The sequence below is a fragment of the Seriola dumerili genome, unplaced genomic scaffold, assembly GCF_002260705.1.
Source record: "Seriola dumerili isolate Sdu_G_001 unplaced genomic scaffold, Sdu_1.0 BDQW01000454.1, whole genome shotgun sequence".
Lineage (NCBI taxonomy): Eukaryota > Metazoa > Chordata > Actinopteri > Carangiformes > Carangidae > Seriola > Seriola dumerili.
Genome location: NW_019174709.1, coordinates 43,070 through 57,454, shown reverse-complemented (window position 1 = coordinate 57,454; position 14,385 = coordinate 43,070). Strand labels below are relative to the sequence as shown.

At 38.0% G+C, this 14,385-nt stretch overlaps 1 long non-coding RNA gene across 1 annotated transcript in view; it reads left to right on the top strand.

Annotated features, from left to right (window-relative positions):
* LOC111234749 overlaps positions 1-14,377 on the top strand; it is a 17,093-nt gene extending 2,716 nt beyond the window's left edge. The window contains exons 2-4 of the long non-coding RNA XR_002665655.1: positions 12,649-12,753; positions 13,944-14,156; positions 14,242-14,377. This is a non-coding gene — a long non-coding RNA (uncharacterized LOC111234749). The remainder of the gene's footprint in view (positions 1-12,648; positions 12,754-13,943; positions 14,157-14,241) is intronic.
* Positions 14,378-14,385: the final 8 nt, after the last annotated feature.

Here is a 14,385-nt window from a genome sequence, read left to right as displayed (position 1 = left end):
GTATTTTGGATTGCTCCGGCAGCACCTCCTTTTGTAGCCAGAATATATAACTTTTTAAAGGTGTTCAGGTATCATGTATCACAAACAAACTAAAAGCTAAAAGTTCAGCCTCCGACTTGAACATTTTAATCTTTTTTCACTGAGGGTTTGGACAGTAATTAGCTGATGTTCCAACCAGGACATTGACCATTTCCACAAGTTGTGGCTTCCTTCCCCATGCATTCCAGCTCGATTGAGCACACTTCGCCTTCATTGGGGCCTTTCACATCGACTGTTGAGTTCTGGCAAAGGTATTCACCCACAGTGAGTGCGTTCTGCATGCCACTTTTTCAGTGTTTAAGTCTCCAGTATTTAATCTCCAACAAAGCGCCTATTTGCCTCAAAGAGGACTTCAACGTGGCCTTTCACATGGAGTAGCTCCACCTCTGAGAATCACCCGCTGCCCCATCTGGTCAGAAGCTCAGAAGGTTAATCAGAAGTATTGTAGAAATAGATTGAGGGCATATGTGTTGCATTTTGTCATCTTCATTTTATTTAATTGTTTTGAAGTTGCTGTCATGTTTTGTTTTTTTTTATACCTTGATCAGGCCAACTTATTCTGAGTTTTCGAACCCACGTTTGCTGTGTGTGGTCTAAATTAACTCAAATTTTTAATAAAAAGCTTTTGCATAAAGTTTGGGAGCTCTGGCCAACCCTGTTTCCTAGAAATTAAGTTTTCCAGTACAACCAATTTGCCACAAGTGGTTATTGTATTACAAAGCGTTGTTTTTGCGCAGTTCAGGGTTGCTCTTAAAAGGCTTTTACCAAAACTAAAAACCTCTGACTGCTATCGAAAATCGCCTGTTATTTCCTTTCATGAATTGCTGTTGTCATGCTGTTTCCATTTATCTACAAGTCAGGTCAAAATTTGTTAATTGAGAGTTTTTCCTGCAAAGTAAGAAATGACTATAATTTAGACGACCATAAACTAGATTCAACGAGCAGGATCAGAAGTATCTCAGTTCTATACTTGTTTTGGGAAAAATAGGAATTTTCCTTGACAAAAAACACAAACAAACCTCAATTGGACAACCTAAGTTGCTGTAAATATACGATTAGAGTGCTGGAAAGCACTCATTCCGCCATGTGCTTATTGTCCACTTGTTGGTGGAAAATGATTTTTCAATTATTACTACACCTTAACTAACCAACCCGATTTTTTGCCTTTATTCTGAAAGGACAGTGAAGAGTAGAAGAGGAGGGTCGGGTGAGAGAGAGAGAGAGAGAGAGGATGACATGCAGCAAAGGGCCGTGGGTCGGTCTCAAACCCAACGGCCACTACGCGTCAGGAGTGATGGTGCGCCACTTCCCAGGTGAGCCACGAGACGCACCTGTGTTCCAGTATTTTCAAAATTCTATTCATCGAGAAATAATCTTTCTTTTGGCAACTTGTCTAAATTATTTTACAGAAAAACCCTGAAGCTACGATTAAGATTACTAAACCATTCGATATAATTTTCAACCATTAGTTATAACGATCTCAGTGATAAAACTGACGTACTTTAAGACATTATAAGTAATTAAAAAATGAATGTTTAGTAATCTTAATCTTAGCTTCAGGGTTTTCTGTAAAAGTAATTTAGACAAAGTTGCCAAGAAAGATTATTCTCATGAATATATTTTGAAAATACTGAAAACACAGGTGCTCGTCCGGTGGCTCACACTGGGAGAGTTGCGCACCAACTCACTCCTGACCAGTGGGCCTGGGTTTGAGACCGACCCACGGCCCTGTTGCTGCATGTCATCCCCTCTCTCTCTCTCTCTCTCTCACCTGACCTCCTCTCTTACTCTACTTGTCCTTTCAGAATAAAGGCAAAAATGCGGGTTGTAGTTAATGTAGTAATTAAGTGAAAAAATATTTCCAAACAAATGATCAATTAAGCACATGGGCGGAATGATCTTTCCAAGCACTCTCATGTTATATTTACAGCAATTAGGTTTAAATTGAGGTTTGTTTGTTTTTTGTCAAGGAAATTCCTATTTTTCCCAAAACAAGTAATAAAATGAGATACTTCTTGATCCTGCTCTGAATCTATTTATGTCGCTATTATATCATTTCTTTACTTTGTAGGAAAAACTCTCATTACAATTTTGACTGACTTTGTAGATAAATAGGAAACACATGAAACAGCATTCAAAAGGAAAAAACAGGATGTTTCATAGCAGTCAGAGGTTTTAGGTTTTGTAAAAGCCTCTTAAGAGCCAACCCTGACTCGAAAAACAACGTTTGATTACAATTACACTTTGCCAAATTGTTGTATGGAAACTTAATTCTCTAGGAAACAGGGTTGGCAGAGCTCCCAAACTTTTTGCAAAGTTTTTTATAAAATTTGAGTTATTTAGCCACACAGCAAACGTGGGTCCAAAACTCAGCAATAAGTTCCTGATCAGGTAGTTAAAAAAAAACAAACAAGACAAGCAACTTCAACAACAACTTAAATGAATGAAGATGACAAAATGCAACTATTGCACCTCTTCTATTTACATATTCTGTTAACCTTCTGCCTTCTGACCAGATGGGGACCGGGTGATTCTCAGAGGTGGAGCTACTCCATGTGAAGGCCACGTTGAAGTCCTCTTTGAGGGCAAAATGGCGCTTTGTTGGAGATAAATACTGGAACTTAAACACTGAAAAAGTGGCATGCGAGAAGCACTCACTGTGGGGAACCTTTGCAGAACTCAACAGTCGATGTGGAAAGGCCCAAGAAAGAGCGAAGTGTGGCTCAATGAGTGGAATGACATGGGGAATGAAGAAACAACTGTGGAAATGTCAATGTCCTGGTTGGAAACATCAGCTATTACTCAAACCCTCAGTGAAAAGATTAAATGTTCAAGTGAGGCTGAACTTTTAGCTTTTACGTTTGTGTGGATACATGATACTGAACACCTTTAAAAAAGTTTATATATTCTGTGCTACAAAGGAGGTGCTGAGAGCAATCCAAAAAACGATGATGATGATGATGATGATGATGGCTGTTAATTTTCATTCTTGCTCTTCTAGATAAAATCGACATAAGACTGGATGGATATAAATGTGCCGGAGGCTGGTGGCAGATACTCCACAGATGGAGGGCAACAATGGTCAGGATACTTTATGTGCTGACAAAATGGGGTAAGAGTTAACATCATGTGTGTGGTGCACTACACTTTCAACAGCAGTCAGCCTTTGTAAACGCTACCAGTGTCACGGCTGTGCAGTACAACCGTGTTAAAATACTCCCATTACAAGTAAAAGTCCTGAACTCAGAATTCTTATTAGTAAATCTCCAAAGCAAACTTGGTAAAACGAGACTGTTAACGATGTATTGTATGTTTTATTTTTGTTAATACTGATTCTTTTTAACATTCTAAATAGCTTTTTACTGTTGTAGCTGGTCAAAGGTGGAGGTGCAGAAGATTTAGCTTCTTTTATGTACTGTACAGTTTGGCATTTAATCCTGTCGTTCCCTCCAAAGGGTCACATGATAAAATCTGAGAGACGATTTCATTTTCATGTTGATTTAACTTCGCTGTAGTCTTTGCTTTTTTTGTTTCTGTGTTGACGTCTGATTTTACCTCACTGAAATTATCGTCGGGAAATTTAGTGGTGAGAATCAGTGTTTGGTGAAAACGTGCAACAACTCAACTGAACATAAAACCCCAGCTTTTGTTTTTTTTCAAAAGTGCTACAAAACCAAGAAGGTTGAAGAACCAGATTTAATCTTTACCAATATGGTTAAAATGTATTTTATAAAGTTATCAGTGTTTTTTATTTCAATGTAAAATCTTAATCTGAAAATACTTTGCAACTAGAGTTTAAGTAGAAACGTCGTGAGTAGTATGAAAGTAGCTTTAAGTGGAAACACCTCCAGGAGAGAACATGAACTCCTCCAATTGTGGCTTAAGTACAATGCTTGATTAAAATGTACTTTTTACTAATTATATATATTATAAAATATAATACGTTCAAATCTACTTTTATGACGTACCCTAGAGTCCGGATTCATCATTGAGAACGGCTCCGATGACTATGACGACAATAATCATGACGTTGACCACAACTACCACTACACCTACCCCGCCACAATCTCCGGGAGCCGATTTCAAAACCGTCCTGCGAATCAGGAACCACATCGCTCTAATGGCACAGCACAACAGCATCGCACTACAACAATATGCCTCAAACCGACAAAACGGACCTCCTCTGCATAACATACGACAACCAAATCCTAAACAGCTCCGCACGTCCGAGTAGGAGTCGCATACTCAAAACCAAACAAAACAGAATCCACAGCATTTTATCTCATGAAAACCACAGGACTGAAGTATCGTCCCTCTGTCTCATTCTTGGGTTTGCTTTTCCAGAAGTGATCTTATGAATATTAAATGTTTAATTGATATTCATTTCTTAATTCCATTACTAACATTATCAGGGCTAACATAGTTCAATTCCTTCCGTACTTCAAAGCTACTTAACTGTTTTCTTTTGAATTGTGTGTAAATGACTTTAAATGCATTTGTTGTCTTGTTCTTCTTCTACAATTCTTCAGTCTTGGAAATACTACTGTGGTATCAACGTGTTGTTGAAAGTGTTTACCACTCTGATAATGATTATTTTAACCATCATGTGATGTTTCCTCTAACATAAAGAAAACAAGGAAAGCAGATTTTCTGTGTAAAAAGCCAGGGTGTGCCACCAAGAACTCACACACCATGCACCACTGGATGATTTGGGACGATTCAACTTCAAACGCTAAGAAGAAGATCAACTTGTGTCAAGACATGCTCACCCCTAGATAAATCTGTGGCAAGCTGCATCACCAAGGGACATCAATTCTAATGCGAACAAACACCTGTTTCCGTCGGTAATGCAATGGTACACACAAAACACACACTCAAAACACATTTAGCTATGAATCATCGGTGTTGCATCGTCATCACAGTGAATGAAGAAGTCCTCGTATTTGATCATTGAACAGGTTATAACAGGCTGCAGTTCAGAGAGAAATCGCATTCAAATGCATTTCGGGCGGCTTGGACGAACAAGAGAAAAACGGCAAGTGGAAATCCAGCTTAAATACAATGGAAAGCATGATGACAGTCGCGTGCCGTGCAGATTGCACTGTGGTTGCAGCCTTCCAGCCTGGATGCCAATGGCACCACAGCTGACAATGCTCAGGTAATTCACAACTAATTAATTATGTCAACCACCTCATCATTTCCAACAAAACGAGCTCAAGCAAACCCACTTTGTTCTTTTGTGTTTTGACAACTTTTTCATATAATATTATTTTTTCAAATAAAATATAAATCAAAGGAGAGAAAACTTTTCAAACCACCATTGAAAACCAGTTTTTGTTCACCCTTCTATGAGCCCCTTGAAAATTAATCATCGACAATTAAAAATCACTTTCCTGCCTTTCTTGACTTCTCCACAGACAAAGTTAAGGTTGTACTGATGGATAGAAGAATCTCAGCAAAGTGCTATGGGTGCGGTATATTGACGTGATGGTGAGCGTCTCCTGTGATGTCGGCTTTCTACCTGGACCATGGAAGGAAAAGCTCTGAGAGTGGTCTGCAAAGGAGCCATATAACTTTGTCGGGAAAAGTGAGTTTTTCAGTGTCAGCTTCCCAGTATCAGCAATTTGAAAATAAGGTTTATTTAATTTGAGCCTTGTGCACACTTTCATTGAGGAGCAGCCACTGTTGCTGCTTGTTACAATTATCGCGGTTAATGCTAAAAATGGCAAGAAATATCAGAAGTAGCCACAAAGTAAGAAAAAGAGTCTCCCCTTATTTCTTCACATAGAAGGTGGGAAAGCTGCAAGTAATGCTGTGTTATCAATCCATTTTTTCTTTATAAGGACTTTTACTTTCTTGACTTTTTTCAGTTTAACGGTCTTAATGGAATAGTTTGGGACAAAATTCTGTGAAATTACGCAAGTTCACATTTCTTGTTTGAAGCAGTTTAAGCTTAGCAAGTAAGGACCAAAAACAGGGAGAACTCTCCTCTTGTCTAGATATGAAAGAAATCCCCACGCTTCCCTTAAAGAAGCTGTTAATTAGTATTAGTATGAGTATTATGTTAGTGTCGTGTAACTTACTGTTATCACTTCAGAGTTTTCTGTCTTGTAGGAAAAATGAATGGTATGAATTCACTCAGGAGTATACATGCTTGTCTTCTAGGTGAGTAAACTAGTAAAGATCTCAGAAACTAATGAAACGAGGGGCAATGACCAATGTGAATTGCTTAGCAGGATGAGTCTCACTGTGGCACTGTGGCCAGGGTAACCAGCAGCGCTGTCATGGTGTCAGAAAAGGCCTTCTGCTAATCTGTGCAGGTTGAGATTATGGCAGTGATCATTAGGAGTTGATAGTCTCTTCACTGAATATTTCTGAAATGACAATTCTTGGCTTTTTAGAATATTGAGAGAGATAGAGAATTTCCCAATTGTCATTGATTCATATCAAGAAAAACGATTATTATTTTGACATTATGGTGGATTAAAAATGTGATCTGTTGCAGTGCTATGTAGAATTTCTGCAACAAATGCATGTTAGTAAGATATTTTTTCATCATTTACTATATATTATTTTGTACTGTGTGTGCCATGTTTGGACAGTTCTGTTGTTGTCTTGGTACAGATAGTATAAGCCGGTGAGATTGATAGGACGGTCCTGGAGATCATGTGCTGGGAGAGGGAGATCCAGTTGAGTGCTGAATGCGAAGACAACGGTTCTAAAAATGACATGCGGATGACAAATCAGATGTTCGTCTGCAGACAATTCGGCTGTCGGCAATAAAAGCAACCTGAAACATTTCATCAAGGGTCCAGATAATTTCCTCGCTCAATACTGTGAAATGCAAGCCAGGTTGCCTTCAACCCCATATCTGACTGTTTGACAAAATTTCAGAGTCAAAACCGCCCACGGTCAGAGGTGAGAACGTGGGAATAAACGTGGAGGTGAGTTTGTTTTCTGGTTTTGTTAGTCTGTTTTGCCCTTAGGACCTTCTTCTTATTGTGTGTCATTTAGTCAATCCGCCAAATTCCATATTGTGTAACAGCCAGGAGAGTTGTGTATGATGCTACTCAAGTGAAGTCTTTAAAATTAAAATGGAAAAGTGTAAACAAAAAAGTCACAGCCTATTTTAATGACAACAACAAATATTAAATACAACACCTGTTATATATATGTGAACATATTTAACTCAATTTCCCTATTCAGTAAGAATTTTAATTTTTCTATTTTATTGTATTTTTTGATTTTTGGCCACTTGGGGCCAACAAGAAACAAGCGTGCAACTACAAACATAATTATTCACCTTATGAATTTGTGTGTTGTATGTGTCAAACTGTTACAAGTGAATCGTCCCAGCAGACCAAGTAGCAAATGTCTAGTCTCCTTTTCAGCCTCTTTAAATATCTGTCTCTTAGCCAAAATGCCCTAGTACAAGCCGTCAGCGTAGTCACCAACGTTCAGCCACGTTACACGTCAACGTTACACACGTCACGTTCCACCACGGTTACACCACGTTCAGAACATTTCAGAATTAAAGTTTCTTTTTTCCGGCACTTTTTCAACAATCCCAATTCAATTCTACAGTCAATTGAACCATAATGCAAAGTACAAAACACATGATTTAGAGCTGCTTTTAAAAATTAGCCACATTAATTAAAATCAAGGCGCATAATTCTCTTGGGATTTGCCACTTCAAAGTGACGCCGTTCACATCCTTATAAGTCATTGGGGGTCCATTGTTCATATTAATAAAAATATTGAGTGCAATGCTTTAAATTAAAATTGGTTTAAAGGGAGTCCCACAGTCATACTGTTATTATGGATAAATTTTTAACTTACTATGTTGAATTCTAAAAGTAGTGTTAAGTGGTATCAAACACTTCATCATCGCTTTAATTTGATTTTTATTGTATTTAGTGTCTTTGTGGTTGCCGGTACAACAGTGACACCCTTTGCAAAAATCATAAACATAATATTAATACAGACACAACAACAAACAACAACAACACAACAACAATACTACTACACTACTAACTAAAATATAATACATTTTAATTTACCTATTATGTAACAAGCATAAACAAAAACAGAATAGAATAAAATTATAATATGCATTGAACTCAGTGTTGGAGTGTAAAACAGAATAAGCAAGTTTGAAAAGGGGGATTTGAAGAAGTCAATATGGATGTCTTTGTGAAAGTGAGTTTCACAGCTGAGAGTGCAACGACGGCTTGACGGCCATAAAATTCCTCTGAAAAACTAAACAATATCAACAAACTTCGACCTAATCCACACATGCATTGTTGAAGTACAAAGACATTGCTGCTGTCTATCACCAGTCCTAATACTGTATATCTCTCCTTTTTTATTGTCGGCCTGCAAAATCCTGACTCGGCGACAAGCCAAAGTTGGTATTTCTCGAAAGCGGAGACTGAGTCCATTCCCTGTTTCTGCCAGGAGTGGGGATACCAGGCACAGGACAGTAAACGCCTATACTGGCTCTTCTGGCTCGAACAAGACATGGAAACCAAGAAATCTCAAACATAGTGTGTCAAGCAGAACTGCAACTGTGGGACTGCATACCATTCTTTACCCCGTTCCCTTCACTGATATCGCAGGCAAAATTTTGGGAATAAATCTTACAAGTTGCTTCATCCAACGCCAAATCTTTGTTTGAGTTTGAAACGGAAGACCACCGTCATCAGACCACAATGAGACCATACTGACACACACAAAGTGAGCCTGTACAGGTAAATTGTCAGATGGTGGCTTGAAACATATAAACTGCATGATCATGATATTCATTTATTCCGTCACTGGTTTCCTGTGATCCAGTTTGGGAAATGATGTAATATAACACTCCACTACAAAACTCACCTTAATGGTCATTAGCTGCACCAGCAGGCCCTGCTGGGAATACCACAATTAACCCATACACAAATTATGAATAATTAATGTACATATATTAAGTTAAAACATTAAAAAGTAGCGTGCACATGATAAAATTTTACAATGAAACTTCATCAGATAATTTTATGGCACGTTAGACACTGTGCTTACATATCCATCCCAAAGACCTGTCAATATCATGAGTTGCATATAAAATTAAAGAAGAATCTCATATGTTTAACATTAATTAAGAAAAAACATAATATAAAAAGTATTTTACAATGTAATTTAGATTTTAATGATAGGCCTATATTGTTGTTTTACAAACTTTTATAAACTAGACTAAATCATTCATCTAGATATTTTTAAATTTGTACATATAACAAATTTCACGTTTTTTTGTATTTTTAATTTATTGTTATAAACTCTACACTTTAAATGTGTGCAGACGGATGCTGTATATGTGATAATAATATATATCGGCTAAATCAGTAAACATCACTTTTGATTATAACGCAACAATTAAGGACTTATGCCCATATTATTATATAATAAATATATATACTAGGTATATATATAGTATATAGATACTTTACTACCTTAAACTTGTCTGAAGAATGCTTTAGTTGTGAAACTAATCTACTGATGTGGGTCAGCAAACAACTTCTCATCCCCTTTTGCTATTGCTTGTTTGGTTGCCTCAAACAGAACAATCACAATGAGACCTGACAAAACGACGTGTTGGGGACATGTCATCGCCAAATATGAGTGGGGGAGCGGAGCGTGTGTGTTGGCGGACTCACTGGAAACAGGAGATTTTGAGATGCTGTGTATAAAGCCATGGCTGTGGGACAAAGTCCTAAAGAGCATCAACCAGGCTGAAAAATAAAGGAGTGCCGTCAAGAGTTTGCACCACCTACAAATCTGCGTTACCATGACCTGACCCAGAGCAACTTCGTACTGAATGATGAACCAAGGATAACACCTGCAACGGAAACCCAGCCTAATTCATTTGTTCATGTGGTAATGGATTGATTTAAAGGAATCTGCTATGTTTGAGAAATGATAATGTTAAAAAGGTCTCAAATTTTGCGTGTACAGCATAACAAATTAGAGTGTTACGAATTATCCCATTTTGGTCAATGGAACAAGAAAACATCTTTCTCTCTCAGCTCTCTCCTTTATTTTAATTTTCCTTTATTGGTGAGATAACACAAACAAAACAATAGTGACAACGAGGATACCTAGGACATAATTGAAGCAGACATGAAGAAGCAAGAACATACAACTAATAATGATATAAAAAACTAGTACGAAATAATATGTAATAGTGTAATCACTAATCAGTAGTCTAAATAAGTTTTTAGGTGACTACTAGATTCTAACTTATGTATCTATATCAATTGTTGTTGCACGGTAGGTCAAGCCCAGATTATAGTTTCCTTTTTCTGTTACAGGGACAACAATGTGGTGCGGAAATGTGCGAGGTTTTTTATGAAGGCAAAGTGGCTCCCGGTGTGGCAGAGAGCGCCTCTGAAACAAAGAAAGATGTACGACACAATCTGTGAGCAGTGGGATGTGAGTCGAGAGCTGTCGACTACACGTTTCCCCACTGTGGTGGACCCAACTAACAATCAGAGAGAATACTGTGATTGGTCACAAACGTCAGTGAGTAATATTGCAACAGTGCATATCAGAATGTTAGTATCCACTTTCAAGATCCACTACATTCTAATCTCACTGCAGCCTGTTCGTAGCTCAACTACCAACCGGTGCCGTTGTAATGATCTTCTCTCCTTCTTACATTATACCATTTTACTTCGTGTCCCACTCTAGCAATCTAGCATGGTTGCTCTTGAAAATTAAAGGATTACGCAACAAAACAAAAAGGACAAGACAAACGCATTCTGATAAAGAAATAACATGTAAGGCTATAGGACAATTTATCACTTCAGTTTTTCTCTTCGCATTCAGACCTTCCTATAAAGAATAGTTCTGTTAATAAAATATCTTTTTTTCACTTTCTTGATGAAGTAGCTTAGATGAAAAGAATTGGATATCACCTCCTAACAGTAAGACAGATCATGAAGCTACCACGCGTGGGTCAGTCAGCCCGGAAAAACGGTCTGCCTGATCTAATCGGTAAAAACAAAGAAATGCAGCCGTTCATGAAATGTAAAAGATATCGGAAAAGATTCGAGCGAAATAACAACGACTAAAAAAGTCTCCATCCGCTTCTAACACTATATCATTGAATCTTCGATCTCTATTCTAACATCTCAGCCAAGAAATCAACACTCAGTTCGGCCTCCACTGATGCCTTTACATTAGTGAAAACCTTAAGCGTAATTTTATTTGCCCACATGACAAGACCATGAGTTTCGCTACACCATTCAGGTTTTGTGAGTTTGCATTTCATTGAGATTCGTCTCACTTGGTTCCTGCTGTTTATCTTAGCGCTGGAGAAGATTGTGGGTCAGCAGGTACCTGTCGTGGACTGTGTCTGTTCCTCTCCACATGGAAAACATGCATGCCCGTTTCCCTACTGAAAGGCTGGACACCCATTGAAGGGAAATGCCTTTGCCGCACGATTCTGAGAACTATGTGGCAGGCTACAAGTCGAAAATTGACGTCGACAGTAACAATAAGGATTTTTGGACAGAAGCTTCAACTTGTCCAGATTGTACCGAAAACCAGAAAACATCTGGGAGTGTTGAAAATAATGAACCCTAGACTCACGCCGAGGCAGAGAAAAGAACAGCTCTTATCATTAACTGCTGAAGGTAAATGTTATTTTTCCAGGATTTCTGTGATTATAGAACCTCTGCAGGTTGCAACGGAAACCTCGTTGAAAGCTGAGACATGCCACCCAACCAGGATGCAAAAAATACATATTTTCACAGATACACGTAAATAACCTACTTACAATCGTTCTTGGATTGGCCATTAAAGAAAGAGTTAGAGGAGAAGATACTCTGTCCTGTTGGTCCAATTTGAAGTGATAGTCGAGGCTTATTTAGACGTGGAGCTTGTGAGAGGTACTTATCCAGTCATTACTTGTCAGATATGCTATACTGCAGTAGATTCAGATCAGAGGTGCTGCCTCTTTCCACCTGCTTCCAAAACCCGTTCACATCAGGCCTAGGCTAAGCTAACTGTAACTTTAGTGTACGACATGCAAGTTGTGTCGCGATTTTGCTGTCTAATCTCTTGTGGAGAGACAGTTCAAAGTATTCCCTAAAATCCCAATGTATTTCTTTCAATTACAGATCAATTACTGCATTATATAGTTAGATACTAGCTCATTCTCGGCATATGAGCAGTAGTGGTAATAGGCTGATGTCTAATAAACAATATAAGTTAATGTTACAGAGCGAGTTCTCAATGAGCAGTTGACTTGCATAAAATTAATTAACGAAATGTATGCTGGATAGTTCTTTTCTCTTCTTTCACTTGCTGATATGCCAAGTGGAATTTTCTTAGCTGGCAATAGAAAAACTGTATAATTACTTCAAAATAGACCCAAAGCATGAGTAGAATGTGTAGTTTTGTACAGGTTTCGCATGACTTAGTGCGCTCTTTCCTCTGTGAGCAGTTGTGTGCCTTTGCGTGGTTGTGGCATGTCTACTCCTCGATCTCTCTCTTTAAAATATGATGATGATGATGATGATGATGATGATGATGATGATGGCTGTTGATTTTTCATTCTTGCTCTTCTAGATAAAATCGACATAAGACTGGATGGATATAAATGTGCCGGAGCTGTGCAGTACTCCACAGATGGAGGGCAACAATGGTCAGGATACTTATGTGCTGACAAATGGGGTAAGAGTTAACATCATGTGTGTGTGCACTACACTTCAACAGCAGTCAGCCTTTGTAAACGCTACCAGTGTCTCGGCTGTGCAGTACAACCGTGTAAAAATACTCCATTACAAGTAAAAGTCCTGAACTCAGAATTCTTATTAAGCTGCAAAACGTTCTTAAAATCTCCAAAGCAAACTTGGTAAAACGAGACTGTTAACGATGTATTGTATGTTTTATTTTTGTTAATACTGATTCTTTAATGTCTAAATAGCTTTTTACTGTTGTAGCTGGTCAAGGTGGAGGTGCAGAGATTTAGCTTCTTTTATGTACTGTACAGTTTGGCACTTTAATCCTGTCGTTCCCTCCAAAGGGTCACATGATAAATCTGAGAGACGATTCATTTTCATGTTTTGAACTTCGCTGTAGTCTTTGCTTTTTTTTTGTTGACTGTTGGATCATTTTACCTCACTGAAATTTCGGGAAATTTAGTGGTGAAATCAGTGTTTGGTGAAACTGCAACAACTCAACTGAACATAACCCCAGCTTTTGTTTTTTTCAAAGTGCTACAAACCAAGAAGGTTAAGAACCAGATTTAATCTTTACCAATATGTTAAAATGTATTTTATAAAGTTATCAGTGTTTTTTTATTTCAATGTAAAATCTTAATCTGAAAAATACTTTGCAACTAGAGTTTAAGTAGAAACGTCGTGGAGTATAAGTATGAAGTAGCTTTAAGTGGAAACACTCCAGGAGAGAACATGAACCTCTCAATTGTGCTTAAGTACAATGCTTGATTAAATGTACTTTTTACTAATTATATATATTATAAATATAATACGTCAAATCACAAAACAACAAAACAGATCCACAGCATTTTCTCATGAAACCCACAGGACTGAAGTATCGTCCCTCTGTCTCTTCTTTGGTGCTTTTCCAGAATATTATGAATATTAATATTTTAATTGTATATTCATCTTATTCCTTACTAAATGATCAGGGGCCTACAACATTCAAATTTCCTTCCGTACTTCAAAGCTACTTAACTGTTTTCTTTTGATTTTGTAATGACTTTAAATGCATTTGTTTGTTTGTTCTTCTTCTACAACTTCTGTCAGTCTTGGAAATACTACTGGTATCAGTGTTGTGAAGTGTTTACCACTCTGATAATGATTATTTACCATCATGTGTATGTTTCCTCTCACATAAAGAAAAAGAGGAAGCAGATTTTCTGTGTAAAAGCCAGGGGTGCGGTAAATCCAAGGAGCTGCAAATGCACGACTGGATGATTTGGGACGGATTCAACTCAAACGCTAAGAAGAAGATCAACTGTTCAGACATCTCACCCCTAGATAATCTGTGGCAGTGCATCACCAAGGAATCCAATTCTAAGTGCGAAAACCCTGTTTCTGTCGTATGCAATGGTAACACACAAACACACACTCAAACACATTTAGTATGATATGTTGCAACGTATCAGTGAATGAAGAAGTTGTTTGATTTGAACAGGTTATAACAGGCTGCAGCTCAGAGGAAACGCATCAAATGTCTGTTCTGGGCGGCTGGAGAAAGAGAAAAACGGCAAGTGGAATCCAGTTAAATACAATGGAAGCACTGATGATCAGTGGTGCCGGCAGCTGCACTGTGGTGCAG